The sequence below is a fragment of the Sciurus vulgaris genome (genome assembly GCF_902686455.1).
Source record: "Sciurus vulgaris genome assembly, chromosome: 1".
In the NCBI taxonomy this organism is placed as follows: Eukaryota; Metazoa; Chordata; class Mammalia; order Rodentia; family Sciuridae; genus Sciurus; species Sciurus vulgaris.
Window position 1 is genome coordinate 199,412,069 of NC_136461.1, and position 19,843 is coordinate 199,431,911.

The 19,843-nt window shown below is 54.8% G+C and overlaps 1 long non-coding RNA gene across 1 annotated transcript; it reads left to right on the forward strand.

Moving 5' to 3' along the window:
• The first annotated feature begins 6,403 nt into the window (after window positions 1–6,403).
• On the forward strand, window positions 6,404–17,279 carry LOC306648222. Its single transcript, XR_013760333.1, has 4 exons — window positions 6,404–9,491; window positions 9,546–10,004; window positions 10,336–10,442; window positions 16,932–17,279. It is a non-coding gene; the product is annotated as an uncharacterized lncRNA (long non-coding RNA).
• The last annotated feature ends 2,564 nt before the right edge of the window (window positions 17,280–19,843 follow it).

A 19,843-nucleotide genomic window follows, 5' to 3' on the forward strand; every position in this document is an offset into this window, starting at 1 on the left:
TCAGACTTCCTTCCTTTGCCTGGGCTGATTCCTTGGGCGATAGTCGGCCTGGGGTCACTCGAGAGCACTTACACTTGAGAGAAGTCATTCTTTTTTCTCCCTGACTCTGGGAGAAGTCAGAAACTGCTCAGAGGGACCTACTTTGGGGGCAGAGGAGACCCACAGGTGACTTGGAACAAGACAGGACAGCCCCCCGGCAGCTGTGATCTCTAGACAAGGAAGGGGGTCTTGTGCGGGTTAGTTCCTCACCCTTCTCAGTTGTCATCTGTTAACCTGAGTTTCCCCTTCCTGCCCGTAGGGCCCCTGAGGCTGCAGCCCCCTGGGACCCTGGGTGGGTTCTTTGTCCCGTCAGCCCTGCTCTTAGGGATGTTGGGGGGTGTCATTCTTCCTGTGCCTGGGGTCGGGCCCTCCACTTGACATCTTGTTGACTCTTCCCACCAGGTATTAGAGATGAAGCCTTGTGTACTTCTTTGGGATGCTGAGCCCCTCTCCCCGGAGTGTGGGAGTCTGGTGCTCTGGCATCATAGACCTTTGCCTGTGTCTGCCTGTTGTAGTGTGAGGCTCAAGGCCTCCAACTTCAGCCTCTCTTTCCTGCCTCCGACTTGCTATATGAGTTCAGAGGATATTTGTCTGCTTCTTTGAGCCTTCAGCTTTTTCTTTAGAAGAGTGAAAGGATGAACATTTGGAGCTTTCATGCTTTCTTGAAGCCCTCGACTTGCTTTGGCAACTGAAATCTTATGCACAGGCCTTGTCCAAATAACTAACTTGTTAAAGGAAAGTAGCTAAGCCAGGTGCACACTGTGATCCCATCAGCTCAGGGGGTGGAGGCAGGAGGATAGCGAGTTTGAGGCCAGACTTCAGCAACGTAATGAGACCCTGTATCAAAATAAAAAGTTAAGAGAACTAGTGAGACCGGGAGCTCAGTGGTAAAGCACCCCTGGGTTCAATCCCCAGTATCCAAAAAAAAAAGAGGAGAGTGACTTTGGTCCAGATGACCACTGTCCTCCTGCTGCCCCCACCTCATCTGCATCAAGTCCTCAGACGTGACCTGCAGGAGAATTGCCAAGGCCCAGGGATTTGTGGGCACAGTTGGGAAGCAGTGCAAGGCTGTGAGCTCAGTTCTCACGCCCGCGTTGCTTAGCGACCGGACTGCGGCCATCGCTTCACTAGTTTCTGTCCACTTCCTGCGGGCGCTCTAGAGCTCCGCATCCTTCTGCTCGTGTCTCAGGAAAGGCCCTGGTTCAGGGAGGTGCCCTGGGCTCCTCGTACCTGCCGCTGTGCAGGAAGGAAGTGGTGGAGCCCGGCCTGCGCAGGTAGCTCGGCAGCAAGGCGGCTGCTTACTCTCTGAGCTCTGCTGCCTCCCTGCGACCTGGGACCCTCACCCCTGTGCCCAGCATCCCAGCCTGCCCTGGACATGGTTCTTCCAGTTGTCACCCTTACCGGCCACCTCAGTGGCCCAGCACTTAGCTTTTGAGACGCCTCCAGCTCAGGGACCTGTAATAGCAGCCCAGAGGCATTGGTGTTTTCTAGAACGCGCCACCCCACTTGATAACATGCTTTCCGTGACGTCCTCACGCACTCTTGTCTGTGCGTACCGGGACTCGTACCCTCCCCCTGGATGCTCCACCTCTGTCTTCAGGCTTCCCACTCAGAAGTCGGTTGCTCGGTTCCAGTGGACCCCTGAGTGAGGCTGACCCAGAGTCCGGTCAATGCCAGGAGGGAGACGGAGGCCAGATTCGGCTGCTCCAGGCCCAGTTCTGCCCCACAGGGTCTTCTCAGCACGGAGGCTGCAGCCCCCATTGCCCTAGGAGAATGCAGACCTGAACAGCCCAAGGGATGGCTTGTTCCAGAAGTCTCCCTGAAGTGAGGGTTACCCATGGTGACCCATCACCTTGGTCCCGTGAGCTCCATGGCTTCTTACCACTGTAGGGTCAAGTCTGCAAGCTGCAGCCATATGTTCAGGGCCTTCTGTCAACTGTCACCCCTGGTCACAGACATGTCAGGGTCCCATTAACAGTGATGGACGTTACAGGGCCAGAGTGTCCCCTCGCTGTGCACCTTTGGGCTGTCACAGTGACAGGGCGTTGTTGTTTACCTGGTGTCCCATGAACAGAGTCAGGACTCAGCTTGCTAATGCTGTTGCTTTCCTCTGTCCTCTCCCTTCTTTCAAGCTGCTGGCCACAAACTGCTACTTTCTTCTAGGGAGTTCTCCATGAGCCCCTTAGTCGTCCTCTTCATCATAAATGGTGCTTGGGAATTGTGACATGACGAGAATTCCCTAGTTAAGTGTTCACCAGATCATCATTGCCTTCCATTCATTGTGTAGCAGCTGCAGATGTGACTTCCATGTCCAACCGCATGGGTCCTCCACACATTGGTCCATGCAGTCACCATCTAATCTCCCAAGAGAGGTTTCGCCAGCCATCTCTTCGATATTGGGTGTTGGACAAAGATGAAGAAATGGCTGTCCACCTCACCATCTGGACTCATCCACACGATCCTGCTGGCATGAGGGTGTGCATGCTCCTCATGGCTCTCCCTGGCCGTGGTTCTGAGCCCAGCTTCAGCATCCTGGGCAACATGGTGCTTCAAGGAAGCAGCTCCCACCTGCTTGCTGGGACTAGCAGCTCTAGGACTGCTGCTTGCTCTTCTTCCTAGAGTCTTCACCCTGGTGCCACAGGACCTTGGTGCAGACCATAAGAACCTTCTGGATGCATGTTGGATTCCCTGTGGAGATGTAAATTAATGAGCAGGGTTTATCATGAGGTGCCTTGAGATCAACAGCTGTGAGACCAGGGAAAAGAATCCAGGATCAGACAGGAAAAGGTCAAGCTGTGAAGATGTTAGAACAACGGACAATCCTACAGGAGCCTAGGAACAAGATCAACCTTTGAAATTGTCCTTAATCAGGGTGAGCTTTGATCTGTCACCCTCACAGCCTTGCCTGGAAGGGTAGCCTGCCCTTCCAGCTGCTGCCTGGAGTGATGGCCAAATAGATGCATATCTGCTCTGTTCCCATTTGGTCCTCAGTACCCAGCATGTGAGAGGCACTCAGGGTATGGGGGAATGGAGGACCTGAGCTTCATGGAAGCAGCGTGAGTAATTCATTTAGCAAGTATTTACTGTTCTGGCCATCATTTGTTATGCTCCCGGCACACGTGGGGCCCAGTGCTGCTCCCTCAGAGTTTACAATCTAGGGGTTTTGAGGTGGGCGGTGGTTCAACACTGGCTTCCTGGAAGACGCGACCTTCATTCTGGGGGTGTGACTTCCTGGACTGTGGGCTCCGGGCCAACTTTGGGCCCAGTGTATCCTCGGCTCTCTAGAAGACGGCTGATTGAGACGGGGAGTTGAAGGGGTCTGGGATGTTTTCTCAGGCAGGGGAATCTCCACTGAACCCACCTGATGGTGCACCTGTCCACCGTGGGAAATTCCCTGCTGAACTTAGGCTCACTGGTGTTTAAACTCCCAGAAGCCTGGAACTTCCCCTGGGGTCCCTTTGTCTCAATGATTTGACATCACTTGAGTAATTAGAGAGTGGAACTAAGTGGAAAACACACATGCACACACATACACACACACACACACACACACATATATACACACACATGCACACACATACATATATATATTTTTTTTTCCTTCCATGAGTCACCAAAAACTACAGTGCAGTATCTGCAAAACCACTTCGATTTTTTCCTGTATGCAAATGAGCTGTCATTACAGTTCAGGAAGTAGAGACTGAGCAGCAAGGATCAGATGAAATCAGTAAATTCTAGATATGAAAGAGACACAGAGATTGCCTGATCCAGCCTCCTTCCTCTGCAGGAAGCCCGTGGTGGGAAAGTGACCGAGCCTGGGCCCGAGGAGGGAGGCACTGGCTTGTGGCTCTGCTCCAGCTGCCTGGGCTCCCCTGGGAGCAGGGGAAGGAGCGGCCCTTGCAGGGCATGGTGGTTGTGTTTATCTGCACAGGTCACCCAGGTGATCAGAGAGGCTTTTACTGAAAACAGTGGCTTTGATGTTCTGGGTGACAAGACCCAAGCGTGCTGGCAGGAAGGGAGGTTTTTGGGGTTGGAGAAACGAAACTGTTTACTTTTGGTGGTGACTTAATCACTTGACACCCCCAGCTACGGCGGGAGGATGTTTGTGAGGGAAAGTCGAAGGCAAGTGGAGGTTCACAAAGGAAAGTCTGAGGTGGTCGAGGGGGTGACCTGCCTCCGCGGCTCAGGGAAAGCCTCCCGTCCCACCGGCCTTCCAGCCCCTTTCCTCCCACGCCACACCACATCCTGGGTTTCGGTGGTGAGATTTGCATGGCATTGTAAGGTGACAGAGCCTGTCGTCCCCTGCAGTCCTCGCAGGGACAGTACTGCTGGGCATTGCTTCCTGACTCACCGGGCTGCATTTCCGGGCAACTTCGCTTGGAAACCAGTGGTCTTCAGCTCTAGACCCTCTTCCCCCTGGGTCTTGGGGGACCTCCCTGTCCCTCCCGGGGGAGTGTGTGGGGGCTTCTGGAGCCAGCTTGACTTCCTCCCGCACTGACCACCCTTTCTGCTCTGCTGGCCCGTGGACACCTTTCCTGGCCATTCTTGCCCCTGTTTCTTGAGCTGTCGGATGGCGTACACCTGCCTCCCTCCTGCGTGGTGGTTGGGAAGCACTGGCAGGCTCCCTGTCAGAGTTGGGTAGCTGCGGCGTAGGGTTCCAGGGGGCTCGCTCTCCCCCATGGCTTTCAGAGCAGAGCCAGGATTTCAGACACACACAGACCGGCCTTCGCCACATCTGAACCTCCTCAAGGCTCATCCGCACTGCCGTCGCTCCTGGGTCTTCAGTCCCCCTAGACCCTCCATCCTCACCGAGTTGGAGGGTGTTCAGTCAGTGACGGCTGGGTGCCAGAGGCCAGGCCTTGTACAGCAGAGGTCAGAACAGGCTCACACGGTAACTGTATTCATTTATTTATTTTTCCTCTTTTGCGTTCAAACAAAACAAAATGAAATAAATATTTTGAATTAGCATCTTAGCACATTTCCTCTTGCTGTAATGGAACACCCGAGATGGTAATTTGCAGAGAAGTTAATTTAGGCTCACAGTTCTGGAGGCCAGGAAGTCCCAGATGGTGCAGCTGTGTTTGGTGAGGGCCTCGTGCTGCTTCATAACATGGCGGAAGTCAGAAGGACAAGCCGGCAGGTGCGGCGGAGGCAGAACACCAAGGGCAGTCTTGCTTTGTAACAACCTGCTGTTTCAGTAAATAGCCCGCAAGAACAAGCAAGAACCCATTCACCCGTGAGAAATAACCCAGGGCTAAGGAAGGCGTGAGTGCCTTCCAGCAACTTGCCGACCTCTTCACAACCCCACCTCCCAACACCACGCTGGGACAGTCACTTCAACAGGAGCTTCAGTGGGGACAGACCATGTTCAGATCCCAACAGTAAGTCATCGCAAGACACAAGATCCAACAGGGAGAAGCACTTCAATGGAACCTCCTGCCTGCCTGTCTCCAGAGTCCTGTCTCCCTGATGACCTGGCTGTTACCAGTTTAATGGGTCTTCCAGAGATAGTCTGGGTATTGTTGAAAAGATGGATGTCAGCGACTTTGTTTACAAACAAGTATTGAGCACCTGCTGTGTTCAGTACTGTGTGGACACATAGGGCAGCAGAGAGACGTGGGTTGGGGCCCCTGCAGTCCACCTCTGGGTTCTGGGGAGAGGCTCTGATGCAGAGGAAGGCTAGTCTCATCTCACAGCTGCACTGGCCTGAAGTGCCCGCCTCCCCTCTGCCTGCGGAATCCCTGTTATGCAACCTGGGGTCAGATGCCAGCTCACCCACGCGCCTGGCTGTCTAGTGGCAAGACTGTGTCCTATTTGTTTCTCTGGGTCCTGTGAAAGCTGGCGTGGGTTCCTATTAATGATCCACTCTCCTTTCTTTTCCTTGGTGGGACAAGGTGGTGGTTCAATTTAATTTCAGTTTTATCTTTTGTAATTTTCTACACTGTGAATTGCAGTGTTTGTAAGTCAGTACCATGGGTTTTGCTAGAAAGGTCTTTATTTCTTGCTTGCATGAGAGGTTGGTACTCATTCCTCAGATCCACTTTTCTCCTGTTCTTTGGCTGTTGGTCATCTCTGCTTCTGAGAAAAGAAACCACCAGGATGACACCCAGAACTGCTGTACACCCAGCTTTGCCAATTGTTAATTACCCGGCAAAATCTCTCCCTCCTGTTTGAATAAGGTGCAGACGTGACCTTTTATCCCTGAGTATTCAGAACAAGGGATCCTCTTGGGTAACCCTGGGGAGGCGTCAAACCCGGAAGTTCAGCGTGCGGCTGCTCCCTCCGTTGTCTAACGCGCAGGCTGGGGTTGTGCCCGGTTCCTGATGATGTCCTGGGCACCGTTTCCCCTGCTGCTGAGTCTCTTCACCTTGCCGTTAACCTGCAGCAGCTCCCTGGCGCTGCTCCCCTGACCTTGTGGCAGAGGCTGGCCAGTCCTTTTGTATAATGCCCCGGGTTTGGGTTGGGACCGTCGTGCCTGAAGGCTCACGCTGCACCGCTTGCTCAGTGGTGTCCCCTATATTCTCGGTGGTCCCCTCCCCTGTGGCTGTCACATCTTTTGTAGGTGAGGAAACGGACGTAAGAGGTCAAGCAACTGGGATTCGAATTCAGGACTGTTTTGAGCTTTGATCTGCCTGGCGGGCAGCAGGGACACGTGGCAGCGACTGGACGGAATACGAGGTGTCTGTCAGGCACCTCCTGTGAGCCAGCCCCTGTGCTAAGCCTCAGGTTGACCGCGGTGCCGCCTGGATCTGGGAAGGTAGCTGCTCTGTCCCTGATTTACAGGCAAGGACCAGAGAGGTCAAGTCAACCGCCCAAGGAGACTCAGCTGTGTGGTGGGGCCCAGCTCCGGCCTGGCAGCCTGCATCCTGAGCCGGGACCCGTACCTCAGTGTCCGGCCGTCTGGTCTTCTTGGAATCTGGCGAGCGAGGGAGCCAGCTTGCTGACCTCGGGAGAGGCCTCGCCGCGCCTGTTCTGAGGCCTCCCTCAGGGCAGCGACCTCTCCCAGGCTGGCCTTGCTCAGGGGCTTCCTGGCAGCGTGGTGTCACCTTCTTCCACCCAGCAGAACTGCTGTAGGTGCCACAGGCCGTGCCCATAGTCTGCTTGCAGTGGACAGACCGGGTTTGGCTGATTTCAAGGTAAAAAAGCAGCGTATGTGGCCTTATTTCACAGCTGGCTTTCTCCCTGTGGCCGGGCGGCTGAAGGTCCCCGCCTGCAGGGCAGCTGGTCCTGACTGCAGTCTGTACATCCAGTTGGCTCCACTGCCTGGGCAACGCCTAGGTGGCATTCAAGGCCCCTGCTTCAGAGGCTGAGGCCGCCTGGCTGCTGTGTCTCTCCCAGGCCTCCCCGTCTTTCTGTTGGAGACCTGCCTGCCTCTCCTTGGGCACTGCCTTTCTTTTCTTTTGTTCTTCTCCTGGTACTAGGCATGGAACCCAGGGCTGCTTTACCACTGAGCTATATTACCAGCCCTTTTATTAAATTTTGAGACAAAGTCTTGCTAAATTGCTGAGGGTCTAAGTTACTGAGGCCGGCCTCAAACCTGTGATCCTCCTGCCTCAGCCTCCCTCCTCACTGGGATTACTGGCATGCTCCAGCGTGGTGACTCGGCACTGCCTTTCCTTGCTCAGGTTGCCCAGCCACTGTGCCTCCCCTTCCAGGTGGAGAGATGAAGAAAACATGGCCCTGCCTTCTAGCTTATGGAGAGGAACAGAGGACCCGGGACTGGTGCCATGCTGGGAATTTTGCTGACAGATCCCAAGGCAGAACAACTCAGGGGCTGGGGTCTCACCACCCCTCTGCCTCTCGCCTCACGGGGATCCTGGGGGTCCTGGATCTGCTGTCATGGTCACTCAGGTTCCTCAGACAGCAGAGTAGGACACGGGGTCCCACAGTGCTCGTTTGCAATCCCAGGAGACATCGGGGGAACGTGGAGAGCATCCTTAGAGGGCCCATGGCTTCCTGGAACAGGCCAGGGGAGGGTGTCATCAGCTCAGAGCGAGCGGATGTCACTCTGCACTGGGCTCTGGGTCCCCCAGCTGTGCCAGCCTCTCCCCCTTGCGCCTGCAGCTCCTGGGAGAAACTTAAAAATCCGAGTTCCCCAATTTCCACGGAACATTGCTCCTTGTGTGTGGTTAAAAGCATTAATTAAAAACATTAATCAGTTTGGCTGCCTTGGAGAGAGAGAGGTTCCTTCTCCGCAGGAGCCAGCTCTCTGGTATCACTGTCCCCACAGACCATGCAGACCGGGTGGGGGCAGCTCACAGGCAATGGTTCCTCCGCACTTTTCTCTTTGCTTCCTTACCCCGTCTCAGCGTCAGGTTCCATTTCTTTAAAACGAGAATGTACCTGTGTCCTGACCTCCTGGGGACCACCGTGGGTGTTCAGAGGGGTCCCCATGGACAGTCCTGAGTGGAGCATCCTTTGCAGAGGATGCTGGTCGGCGGCTCTGTGGCTGTGAGGAACGGCCTTTTCGTGAGACCGTGTGGTGCACAGAGCTGCTCCTCCCTGCGCTGACTGATCTCGCCCCACGGCACGCCCGGGAGGTGCAGTGCATCCCATTTCACAGATGCATACTGAGAAGTGAGGGCCGCAGCCCCGCTGCAGCGGGGACTTTTGCCGTGAGCCCCGGTCCCTCCTGGACTCTGCTTGCCTCATGTAGTGCCCCCAGCCCCAGGAGCTGAGCCCCTGCACCGAGTGAATCACCCATGAGATAGCAAGAGGGAGACTTGACTTCCTGCTTTTTCTTATTAGGAGTTGTCTAATGAGTGAAGTCTCAAGCATCTGTTTAAGTGATCATAAGAGCTGACATTTCTAAGTGCTTTCAATTTTATGCTCTGCAAAGATTCTCACTTAACACTAGGAACAAATCTTTACAACAAAAATCTGAGGCTTGGAGGGTTTGACTCGCTGAGGCCCCTCAAAAGGCTTTCTGAGCCGGAGGTGTGGACACCAACCCAGGGGGTCTGATAAGAGCCCACCGTCAGCCAGGAAGCCACGCTGCTCTCCTTTCTGGGCAACCAAGAGATTGTGTTTTGGCAACGAGGCAGAAAGTGCCTCCCTCGCTTAAGTGCTTGGGGAGCCGGGGTGGGCACATGCTCGCAGGCGCAGAGGTGCTGGGGACAGTGTCAGTGTGCCTGGCTGTCTACTGCGCTTTTCTGCTGGAACTGGACTCTGCACACTGGGTGTTTGACCAGCACTTACAGGGAGGAAGCAGGGGCTCTGCCCAGCCTTACAGGACAGCTGTAGGTCTGTCCGTGATGCCAGCTTCCGAGTGGAGAGTGTGGCCTCAAAGCAACATGTCCTTCCCAGAGGAGAGAGGGGGAATTCACCGTGGCTTGGAGATACAAGACACCTGCCTGCCGCTCCCACCTGTGGGGCAGAGATGTTTCCCAGAACTGAAGGCAAATTCCCCCTTGGAACTTTCCAGTGTCCTTTATGCTGAGTCTGTGCTGGCAGCCCCATCCCTTCAAACTTGCCACTGCCAACCTGCTGGGTTGCTTTGGGGAGAGGGGTCCTCCCACCATGAACGTGATTATAAACCTTTAATGTGGCTTTCTGTGGAGTCCACAGTGCAGCATCACTGTCCTCGCAGGACAGAAGGGGTGTGTGCCTGAGCCCCCAGTCTGAGCACCAGGCCCAGCTCTGGGGTCCCCCAGGAGCTTCTCCCGGAGCCAATGAGACCAGGGGCCTCCTTGCCTCCTTCCTGCACAGTCCCATTCTTCTGGCCACCCCATGCTGCCATCTCAGTGATCTGCTACGATAGCAATCTCGGATGACACTACAGTGTTTGTTCCCTGAGTAAGTAATGCATGATGGCTACAGATCACATGCCTGATGATGGTGTGGAGCTTAGATAAAATTGATGACGAAGTTAATCTGATGCAGCTGCCCGGCTCACACAATCTCCACCGTGGATGGGATGAGCCAGGCCTCCAAGGACAAGCCATTCCCAGCCTGCAGTTAATTGGGTATGTGGCTTGCTCCTTTCCACCTATAATTCTTGCTATCAGATGAATGAAAAGCTCAGTGGAAAGGGGACATGATTGATGGGCAGGGCCTTGAGAGTCCGGAGGCTGGCTGGCTGCTTGTGTGTTTCTGAAACAACGGGGATCTCAGATCCTATCTCGAGGTATAAAAGGTTTGGCACATAATAGTTACTAAATAAATGCCTTTTGGGCTGCTTCTCACTTGGCATATAGTAAATACAAAGTTTTAATTTTTTAAGTGAATGAATTATTATCAAATCCATTCCAGAGAAACATTGATACTAATAATTCTCTTTTCCTTATGTACTTCTAGAATCCGGTTAAATCTGGGACTTAGGTGCTTTTCATCTGAGGCATATCCATTCAGCACTCCAGGACTTGAGCGCCTCCCTTCCCTGAACTAAAGATGGGACATTCCAGGTAAGGGATGCCTCCTGAGCCTCCAGGGAACACACGTAGCCTTTAGAGTCGAGTTTCAGCAACAGCACTTGGGTTGTGGCTCTGGAGTTGCAGCGTGTGATCCTGGGCTGCCCTAGACTGCCTGGGAAGCCTGTGCCTGCCACCGCGCCCTGGCCTGGGCCTCGCCTTTGGCCCAGCCAGTCCCGTGCCTAGGCAGCTGACCCTGTTCCTAGGTGAGGGCAAGCGTGTGGCCTCTTGGGTGAGCTTCCCCGCTCCTGTCCGTCTGTCTTGCTCTGACACTGGCGACTGCTCTGGGGAGAGGAGCAGCAGGTGGGTTATGTAATCGGCCAGATTACAAGGGGCACCCGGATTGGAGGCCTTCCTTTCTGCCCAGCCCATCTGCGTTTCCTCCGTCATGTGCTCCGGCTGCCCTACTCTGTGGCTGCCCGGCGCAATGGGAGGAGCTGAAGCCCGGGCTTCAGACCTCGTCTTCCCATTGGGCTCCTTGCCTCACCTTGGTTGAATCACTCAGCCCCGCTGAGCTCCAGATTCTGCATCGGGAGGCTAGGGACGGCATCGGTGTGACTTCCTGAGGGTGCCGTGGGTGTCCAGTGAGAGTGGACACCTGGGGTGGAGGATGAAATGCTGTACAGTGAAAGGGGTCTGCATTGGTTTGCTCTGACTGTGTGACAGCCATCTCACTTGCTTTGCTCTTCTCCCTGCCTTCCACCCCGCACCACGTCAGCCTGGGAACTGGCTTGGGAGGTCCCTTGGGGGCCATGCACAGCCCTTATCCCAAGCAGAGCTGCTGACTCCCTGTACTGGGCTGCACCAGGCAGCTTGAGATAAGGCTCCAGCCAGGTGCGGCGGTTCACCCCTGTAATCCTCGGGGCTCAGGAGGCTGAAGCAAGAGGGTTGCAAGTTCAAAGCCAGCCTCAGCAACTTAGCAAGGCCCTAAGCAACTTAGCTTAGTCTCAAAATGAAAAAAAAATAAAAGGCTGGGGATGTGGCTCAGTGGCTAAGCACCCCTGGGTTCAATCCCCAGGACCAAAAAAAGAAGATACGGCTCCTGCACCATGGCGGCTGCGCGGGTTGAAATTTCTTTCGCTCCCTCTTCTGCCTGCCCCACGTCGCTGGAGAGCTGGTTCGGAGCAGGGACAGTCTGACGTGTCCTATCACTGGCACAGGCTGGCCCAGAGCCAATGAATGAATAGTGGGAAGAGTAGAGACAGGGACGAAAGAACCAAAGACGAAAGTCGTCTAAGGAGAGGAATGGACGAGGTCAGTACATCCTTTTCTTAAAAGCAAGATGTTGGAAAGAATAAATGGCACAGTGAGATGGAAATGGTGTGATCCCAACACCAATTTGAAAGGTGTGCAAGGGTGGAGTGGGGTGAGGGAATTGGGTTGCAAGTGCAGACGGGGTGACTGCAGAGTCACCACGTGGCGCCACCCTCGGCCTCTCTCCAGGCACTTGCTGGCCTGATCTGCCCTGCAGCTCAGCGTCCCCAGGGCAGGCAGAGTGGAGCGAGCAGGGCCTAGTCCTTCACTCAGGTGAGGGAGTCAGGCACGCAGGTGGGGATGCCGGTCGTGCCAGGCACAGCCACCCCTCGGTATCTCCAGGGATCCGTTCCAGGTTCGAGGATGCCCCAGTCCCTGGTACAGTGGCATACATTTGCATATATCCGTGCCCATCCTCCCACGTACTGAAGTCACCTCTAGACGGTCTGCTGTAGGTAGCTCTCACATTGCGTTGTCTGGGGAACAAGGACAATGTCTTTACACGATCGGGAGAGGTGCAGTTTCTTCTCCCAGGTGTTTTCCGTCTGCAGTTGGTTGAATCTGCAGATGCAGAACCCGTGGATACAGAGAGCTGCGTGTGCGTGGGAGGCCGGGGAGGGGCCGTCTCTGCAACGGAGGGTGCTGCCTCCAGGCCCTTGAAGGCTGCCTGTGAATAGGCCTCTGGGGAGCCTCGCTGCTGAGTAGGATGGGAGGCCCTGGAGCCCATGAGCCTGTGCTGGGTGCACACTTGCTGTTCATCTTCGCTTCACGATCACTTCCCACAGCCCGTGTGGAAAGCCATCTGCAGCATGTGCAGCCAACGGCCTTCCTGCTGGTGCTGCCTGCCTCCTGTGGCTGCCAGGGCTCCAGCCGCCTGGAAGTGTGTTCCGGGAGCCCTGCTCCTGTCCAGCTGGTGTCCTTTCCTGTCGGTCTCCAACCCCGCTGCACCTGTAGGGCTGGAGCCAGCTGCTCCAGGATGAGAGAAGAGGGCAGAGGGGACTCCAGGCCCTGGACAGAGTAGCTGAAAGCAGAACAGCCCTTTGGTGCCGGGCCATAGAAGCAGCAGTGTTGTCTGCCTTCTGTGAGCAGAGGGCATGGCCGGGCGGTCTGAGGGTGAGAGGGGAGCACCTTCCCTAGAATCCAGCCCCTGGAACACAGAGCAGGCGGGTGCTGGGGTTCCTGAGCATGTCCCAGGCAGGGCTGGTCTGCCGGCTCTGAGCCAGGGCCCTGCATCAGCGTGTGTGCTGTGGCTCTGCTCCGGCCCTTTCCCACGCGGGAGCCTGTCTGCCCACCCAGGTGCCACTTACCTGGGCGGATAGGAGGCCCTCACGCTTTTCCTCCCCGAGAGCCTGGACTGTGCTCGGCTCCTGCCATGGAACACACTGGGCTTTTGTCCCAACTCCGCCCCCCTCCCTGAGTGACCCTGGCCAGGTCCTTCTGGCTCTCCAAACTTCCTTTCTCAGCTGCTCAATGGCCTGTGCCTGCTGGGTGGCTGGGAGTGTGGTGGAAGTGCTCAGCGAGTGGGAGCCCCTGCTCTTTCTCCTCCTTCCTGCCCCTGATCTGTCTGCCTCCTGACGGTCGCAGCATTGCTGTCTCTCACCTGGGCCCCTCCCGGCACCTGCAGAGGATGCTCTGCCCTGCTGGTTGGTGCTGTGGTTTGAGTCTCTTTCCCAGAAGTTCACGTATTGGAGCCTCAAGTCTCTGCTGCACAGCACTGGGAGGAGAGGCCTGGTGGCAGTGTTTGGGTCAGGGGGTAGAAACCTCATGAAGTGCTGAATACTTTTTTGGTGAAATGGATTGATTATCACGAGAGGTCAGCCTTCTGAGTGCACCTACCCGCTTGCCCTGCTGCCCTCACCAGAAGCTTATCAGATGCAGCTGCCTGATCTTGTGCTTTCCAGCCTTCAGAACTGTAAGCCAAAATGAACCTCTTTTCTTTTAAAGCACTCAGCCTCAGGTCTTCTGTCATAGTAACAGAAAACAGATGAAGACAATTGACTTCTTTGCTTTTCACATTCCCTGCCTCCCTTGCTCTTTCGGGCTCCTCTTCTGGCCTTGCCTGCCCTGGTGACTTCTCTCGTCTCCCTGCCTGTTATTCCCATGCTGGCCCCCGCCAGCCCTGGTGAGATAGCATCAGTGTGTTCTTGCCCTCCTATCTGTGTTTTTAGCTACCAGGACATGTGTAAAGGTTACTTCCTTTATTCAGTTTTCACAGCAGTAAAAGAAGTCCTGGCCCACTCACAACTCGACACTTGAAACAGAAACATTTTTTCAAACCACCTCTGGTATTGGCCTATTTCTCTATTACTGTTTCTTGTGGTTTCATATTGAGGTTTCTGATGCATTGCATTTGACCTGAAGTTTATTTTTAGTAGTGAAGACCGAGTTCAGCTAATGTCAGAACATGAGGGCAAATGCAGAGGAGGGATTCATAAGCCTAGGGAAAATGTGCTCAGTTTGTTTCCTGTGGTAATGTCTGTCCCTGGGCACGCACGGTCAGACCTGCAGTCTTAGGGCTTCCTCCCTGATGCCTGCCAGGCCGTGGCAGAGGTGGGGAGCCAAGGCTGAGCTGACCCTTGAAAACAGAGGCATTCCTGAGTCTCCTTCAGTCCAGCGTATTCCGCCACTGGCCACACAGATGAACACCCCCCACAGCCATTGCTGTGATGGTCATCAGTACCATTATCATTAGAGGCCAGGCTGTGGTAGGTTTGGTGGAATGACCCCATAGAGGGTCATTCCTTCTTCAGAAGCAGTGGTGGACTTCTGTGATCACCAGCTCTTCTTCCTGGGTGGGACCTGTCTGTGGGAAGGCTCTGGGCCCTGTCTAGCTCTCTCCAGCCTTTGGCCTCATGTGCTTGGGGGCAGTTTTCCTGGGTTGACTGAATTTCAGGACACTGATTTTGGCTTGGAAGGTAAGACGATGCAGAAGTCTTCCTCCTTCCAGGGCTGGCCAGTCTTCTTTGAGAGACACAGTGAGCCCTGCCATCTGCTGAGGACTTTATAAAATTTTCTCCTTTATTGCCCGAGTGTCTATTTTTGATTGCACACATATGTACTGAGACCCTGTAGTGTGCCACGGGGCCGGGTGCCTGGAATCAAGTGGAAGAGCTGGTGTTCCTGCTCCAAGGGAAGGCCCAGGGAATGCGGCCAGCTCTGTGGCTCTCCAGTCGCACTGGTGAAGGAGCTGGAGACTCAGGGAGGTCGCGTTGCTAAGCAGGGGGCAGCTCTTCAGTGAGAGTGTGGACCATCTGAATCCAGCCCTTGAACCCGCCCCACCTGAGTCCAAGCCTGTCTCCTGGTCTCCAGCTGCTTCTGGCTCTCCTCCCTCTTCCCCACTTCCTCGCCTGGCTTTCTCTGCTCTCTCCTCGCTCTGAGGACCGGGCTCTTTCTCTCTACAGCCCATTCATGGCAAGGGATCTGATCTGCTTGGGGTCCTGCCTGTGGTAGGTCTGCTGACTTTTCCTGATAGCAGAACCTGGTCTCACGGACTCCCCGGCAGCTTCTGTGGTGATTGGCGGGACGTGCTGACTCCTGCCATCCTCCCTCCCTCTCCTCTTCCGCTTTCCTCCTAGGACCCAGGTACTGAGACAGGCTGCATGGAGCCAGGAGAGGCTGACTTGTCTCTGCCTTTAAGCCTTTACAAAGCACAGGCCCTATCAGTCAGGGTACTCCAGAGAGCAGAACGGATGGAAGACGAAGATGGGTACATAGCTTTATGCACGTCTACGTCCACACCCCTACTGACATCTAGAGCATATGTGGAGAGAGGTGCCTTTATGACGAGGCTTTGGTTCATGCAGTTTCCAGCTGTGAAACTGGACGACCAGTCATCCAGAGTCTGCAGGCCCAGGAAGTGTGTGGTGTGGCTGCAAGGCCAGAGAGCTGAAGAGGCGCTGCTGTAGATTCCAGCCAGGGGTTAAGGCCTGAGAACCAGAAAGCCTGAGCACAGGACAAGACTGTGCCGGCTCCAGCAGCAAGGCAGAGACCCAGCTCAGCCTGGCTCCACCCTTTTCTATTCGTCTGTTTGTTCTAATCCTCAACATATTGGATGATGCCGCCCACAAGGGAGAGGGTTCTGGTTTTGCTCTGCAGATTCAGGTGATAATTTCATCTGGAAACGTCCTCACTGAGACACACAGAGATACTGTTTAACCAGCTCTCTGGGCATCTGGTGGCCCAACCAAGTTGAGACATAAAATTGAGCATCAGGCTGGGGTGCAGTGGCATATGTCTCTCTTCCCAGCAAGTCAGGAGGCTGAGGCAGGAGGATGGTAAGTTAGAGGCCAGCCTCAGCAACTTAGTAAGGCCTTAAGCAACTTAGCAAGACCCTGTGTCAAAATAAAAAGTTAAAAGGGCTGGGGTGGAGCTCCGTGTTAAAGCACCCCTGGGTTCAATTCCCAGCACCCCCCCAAAAAAAACCAAAAAATGACCATCACACCAGGGGAGACACACTGTATCCAGACACTGGATTTAACACAGGTCTCAGGCTGGACTATAGGGTGGATTGACTACCTTGGCCCCTACGCCACCCTTTAGGTGTCAAGCCCCAGGGGACCCCTTCCATCCTGTCTGCCCCAGCTCTGCAGCCGGGGGCCCATGCCTGGTGGACAGGAGTGCCCTTGTTCTGCCTCCGACTTTGATGCTTACCTACGCTGAGCTCTACTGATTGCTGTTATTCTTTGTCTCTTCCTTGCTTAGGCAGCAATTAGGCTTTTATTGAGCGCTGCTGTATTTGTAGCATCAGGGACTAGAGATAGCTCTGGACAACGGGTCTTGGGACCCGGGGGCTGCCTGCCTTTTAAGATGCACTGTCCGCGTTGTAGGAATGTATCCACCTCTTTGTTCACTTCTTCGCTTGTCTGTGCACTTTATCCTTTAGTCCTAAAGTACGCTAAGCACGGGATTCCCCCTGACAGAACCAGGCTCCACTGATAAGGCACTGCCCACCCCGGTGGTGCTGTGGGTGCTGGTGGTGGTGCTGGTACTGGTAGAGATGGTGAAGATGGTGCAGGCGAGGCTCCAGCAAAGGCCAGGAGCGCTCAGGTGCCTTGTGCCGGTGTTCCCCGCACGTTGCTTACACTACCCCTTCAGTCTTCACAGCTTCGGAGGAAATGGAGGCCGTTGGGTAATGTGTCCGAGATGGCAAAGCTCGTGCAGTTGGAGCTACCCTGGGGCTCTGGGCTTTTGGACAGTTTCAGCTCCCCGCCCCTTCTTTTTTGACTTCAGGCTCACGAGAGGACCAATGCTCCACCCATGGAGGTGCCGCTACCCAGCGACCACGGTCCCGAGCGTCTCTGCCTGCCGTTCTCCCGGAGCGACGCTCCCCTTGCCAGCCGGTCTCCACTTCAGCTGCGTTCCTCTCCAGGGCTCTGCCTTCACCTCTCCGCTCCCTTGGCATCCGGGTTTGTCTGAGGAACAGGAACAAGTTCACCCTCTGGCAGGTTGCGGAGCCCGCAGGAGACCTGAGAGCCCCGTGCTTGCTGCTTGCCCACCGGGGCCAGGAAGAAGGCTCTTGGCCCTTCCCAGCCTCCTTCCCACCTCCGCAGAGTGGGCCGTTCTCAGGATCAGGCGACATTTTTGGCGTGCTTCAGTTGTTTAGACCTGAACTCGGTCAGCTGCGCCTGAGAGCAGAGCACCGGAAGCCTCTGGTGTCCCCCAGCGTCACAGCCACCACCCGTTTTCCAGCTGATGAAATTGCTAGGGTTTAACGGGAGCCAAACAAGACCGTCGTCGATGGGAGCAGAAACCCAAGGCAGCGCCCCAGGTGCCGCAGTGCCGTGATGCTGTATCTGCTCCCCACTCCACCCCATCACCAACCACCGAGAACTTGTTGAACATAAACCTCCATATACGTGTTCAAGACAAACTTTGTTTCCAGGAGACGTTTAAAGGTGGTGCAGCATCGTAAAGGTGGTCCCAAAATTTCCCGGACACCCTGCAGATACGGTGTCTGTCTGTTTTCTCATCTCCTCTGTGTATTTTGGTTTTGTGGATGGAAGTCACCATGCATAGCCAGGGTTTGCGGAGTGGGGATTTGCCAGGCACTGAGGTGCACACCTGAATCCCATGACTCAGGAGGCTGAGGCAGGAGGATCTCCAGTTACAGGCCAGTCTCGGCATCTTATCAAGACCCTTGGCAACTTAGTGAGACCCTGTCTCAAAATAAAAAGAATTGGGCACATAGCTCAGTGGTAAAGCACCCCTGGGTTCAATCTTCAGTAACCCCCCTCCCCAAAATAAAAGAGGGAGTGGGGATTTATGTTCCCTCTTCTTTATGCAGAGAATATCTACATAGAGCTTTTGGAATTTTTTTACATGGGAGATTTGTCCCTTCTCTCTCATTTATTTACTTTTATTGCTATGGACTCATATGTTTATGTTATAATTAAAATTTGTTTGGGTTATAATTCCATTTGACTTTATTGCTCAAAGTTTTCCAGCTTTGTCTCTTGGAACCTTTTTCAGTTAATTCCTGTATCCCTTTGACTATCTTCTCATTGTGAGGTTTTGTATATTGTTTTGAACACTTCCATATTTTCTAGCACTATGAGATCCCTGGGCTTATCTCGTATATTTTCTTAGGATCAGTAATTTCTCTCCATAGTCCTGATTCATTTGACTGGAAAATGGTATTAGAAACCAAAGTCTGGGTACGAGTCTGCTTGTTGATGCCGGGTGTCCTTTCATCCAGACCTCCTCAGCTGACAGTCTTGAGTGCATACATATATTCGAATGTGTTCACACCTGTGGGAATAAGTGTTTCTATAGGCGCCTATTGTACAATGCGAAGCTCACCGTTGAGTGATGTCAAGGTCCTGTCCTAAGCTGTCACCACATTCCACACTGAAACAGACTTTTTTGCTTCTGCCTAGCTTGGTTGGCAAGGAGATGCAATGAGTGGAGAGGTCAGAAAGGCCACCTGGGGCAGAGAGCGGTTGCCTGAGGACATTGGACTCTTCCCTGTTGACAGTGTGACCTCACTGAATAAATTCAAGAAGAGAGGGACACATGGAGACCAGGACTCTGAGATGCATGCTGCCCAGGATTGCGAGCTGCAGTGTCGTTGCGCTCACAGGCTTCCCCGCTCTTGCCCTGCTCTTGGCCTTCCTGGGCACCCCTGCCGCAGCCTTTCCTGCTGCCCCTGCTCTCCCACTACACGACCCTGACCCCCACAGCTCCCGGAGCCTCTGAGCTGCCTTCCTGGAGCCCCGGGCACAGCGTGTGGGCACATTGGAATTGACACACACAACATAACATGCAGCCCCCACCTGGTGTCCTTCACCAGGAGTCTCCGACTCATTGTCCTCGGGGGCCAGGCAGCAACAGAGATAAGTGCTGTGGTGCACAGGAGGTCTTGGGGGGCCCTGGAGGGACAGGCATGCCTTGTCTGATGTGCTGGCCTGCCTGCAGGCTTATCCTCTCGCCTGCTTGGAGTAGTTGGGCACCCGCCCATTGCTCCGGGTCTGTGCCTGACAAGTTGCTCAGCAGTGTTTTGAGTGGTGTTCTGTGCATGCCCTGTATGAAGGAGAGAGTGGCCCTCTGTGGACAGTGACTGTGTCCCCGAAGGACTGCAGGCCCGGTGGCCAGTTCCCGTTGCCCAAGAGCAGATAGGAGACTGGAGAGCGGGTCCTTGTCCCTTCCTCTTTGCCTCTTGACCCCGGCTGCACTGCCCAGGAGCAGTGGTTGCTTGAGGGGCTGTCTTTACACACTCCTGAACCGCTGCAGGGCGCAGCTCCGAGATCACCCCAGCGGGGCTTTGTAGGCTCCACCCTCACCTCCTGTTCTAAAGGGGCGTCTGCCCAGGGCAGCTACTGCTTCTGCCATGTCTCCCGGTCCCCCATTAGCATTTCCATGCCCTTCACGGTTCCTTCTTGGCCTGAAATTCTGGCTGGGACAGCAGGACGTCCTCTTCCCTCCTGAGCCCCGTGAACACACAGGGTGTGTCTGGGCTTCCTTCCCTGCCTCCTCGGCTCACTTGAGCATGAGGCAGGTTTCCCACTTACTGCTGGGAGGCTCAGGTGCTGCCACCCCCCCGCGGCCCTGCTGCAGCCCCATGCCAGGAAGGCCTGCTTCCCAACCTCGGAGGGGCTCGCCAGCAGCCCCCATCTCACAGCCTGCTCTGCCCGGAGGTGTTGCTT